Source organism: Gossypium arboreum, chromosome 11 (assembly GCF_025698485.1).
Source record: "Gossypium arboreum isolate Shixiya-1 chromosome 11, ASM2569848v2, whole genome shotgun sequence".
NCBI classification, from domain to species: domain Eukaryota; kingdom Viridiplantae; phylum Streptophyta; class Magnoliopsida; order Malvales; family Malvaceae; genus Gossypium; species Gossypium arboreum.
In genome coordinates, this window is record NC_069080.1 from 19,415,319 (window position 1) to 19,417,354 (window position 2,036).

At 37.4% G+C, this 2,036-nt stretch overlaps 1 non-coding gene across 1 annotated transcript; it reads right to left on the reverse strand.

Annotated features, from left to right (window-relative positions):
- Positions 1-721: 721 nt before the first annotated feature.
- LOC128284670 (small nucleolar RNA R71) lies at positions 722-828 on the reverse strand. Its single transcript, XR_008275092.1, has one exon. It is a non-coding gene; the product is annotated as a small nucleolar RNA R71 (small nucleolar RNA).
- Between the last annotated feature and the right edge of the window lie 1,208 nt (positions 829-2,036).

Consider the following 2,036-nt stretch of genomic DNA (forward strand, 5'->3'; position numbering starts at 1 on the left):
CGGGGACTAAGATATTAGGAACACTTAATTTTTATTACTTTAGCCATTTTTTTATTTTTATTGCAATTTAATTTTATTTTTAAATTTTGCTTAAATTACAAATTTTCTTTTATTTACCTCTGGCAGGTTTTTATAGTTTATGACTAGAAGAAACCCGTCAGGACCTCTACTTTTTGACAGTGAGATCAAAAGCAGAGCTCGTAGAAACCGAAGAGAAATAAGGCGAAGCCTACAATACATAGAGGAAGGGAAAGAGGAAGATATTCATAACACAACCGAGGAGATGGCTGAAAATCAGAATAGTCTGCTACCTTTTATGGTTGCTACAAATCCAATAAATCAGAATCCTGCTCCTTGTATTATGTATGATTATGCTAAACCTACTTTAACAGGAACTGAATCGAGTATAGTTAGGCCTGCTGTTGCTACAAATAATTTTGAACTGAAACCTAACACGATTCAAATGATACAATAGTTTGTTTAGTTTGATGGTTTGTAGGACGAGGATCCAAACACTCAATTGGAAATTTTTTTGGAACTCTGCGGCACTTTTAAGATCAATGGCGTTTCTAAAAAAGCCATTCGCCTTCAGTTGTTTCCATTCTCATTAAGGAATAAGGCTAAATAGTGGTTGAACTCGTTACTGCGAGGGTCAATCACCACTTGGGAACAAATGACCGAAAAATTTTTACTTAAATATTTTCTACCGGCTAAAACAGCTAAATTAAGGAATGATATCTCTTCTTTTGTGCAGATAGATCTAGAAACTCTTTATGATGCATGGGAGAGGTACAAGGACTTATTAAGAAGGTGCCCTCACGATGGGTTACCTCTATGGCTGCAAGTTTAGACTTTTTACAATGGTGTGAACCCCTCAACAACGCAACTTATCGACGCAGCCGCCGGTGGAACCTTAAACAACAAATCACCTGAAGAGGCTTATGAATTTATTGAAAAGATGTCACTGAATAACTATCAGTGGCAAGTCATAAGAACAAAGCCGACAAAAGTAGCCGATGTCTTCAACCTCAACGTGGTTACTATGCTATCTAATTAGGTAGAACTTTTAAATAAAAAGATTGATGGTTTGTATGGTTCTATTCAGGTACATCCAGTGATGAGGTGTGATTCAAATGGAGGAGGAGTACACAACACGGATTGTCCATCCTTCAACCCTAGCACCAAGGAGGAACAAGTCCACAATATGGGTAGTAATTCTAAACCTCAAAATAACCCGTATAGTAACACTTCTAATGTAGGTTGGAGGAACCATCCCAATTTCTCGTGGGGTGGTCAAGGAAATCAAAGGCCACAACATCCCCCAGGCTTTCAACAACCACCTTACCAACAAGAGAAGAAACCGAACCTTGAAGAGATGCTCACAAAATTCATCTCGGTGTCAGAAACTCTTTTTTAGAATATCGAAACAGCGCTTAAGAATCAGCAAGCGTCAATTCAAGGGCTCGAAACTCAAATAGGACAGCTTGCTAAGTTGATTTTTGAATGACCACAAGGTGGCCTACCAAGTAACACTGAAACTAACCCAAGGGAGCAACTTCATGCCATTACTGTGCACAATGATGAAGGGTTAGTTGAGGATGAATCGAAAATGAGGCAAGACAATGTGGTAGATAACGGTAAGGTTAATGTAAGTAAAGAGTATAAACCTCGTGTACCATACCTAAGGCGATAAGGAAAGACCACACAGACGAAAAATTTGATAAATTTCTTAAATTATTAAAAAAATTACATATTAACTTACCATTTATTGAAGCTCTTACACAGATGCCAAACACAATGAAATTTTTAAAGGAGCCTTAGCTAATAAAGGAAAGTTAGATGACGCATCGCATGTGGAATTAAACGCAGTTTGCTTAACCATTTTACAAAATAAGCTACCCAACAAGTTGAAAGATCCAGGGAGTTTTATGATTCCTTGCTTTATTGGTAGTTTAAATGTTCACAATGCTTTGGCTGATTTAGGGGCAAGCATTAATGTCATGCCTTATAAAATGTTTAAACAACTAGGTCTTCGG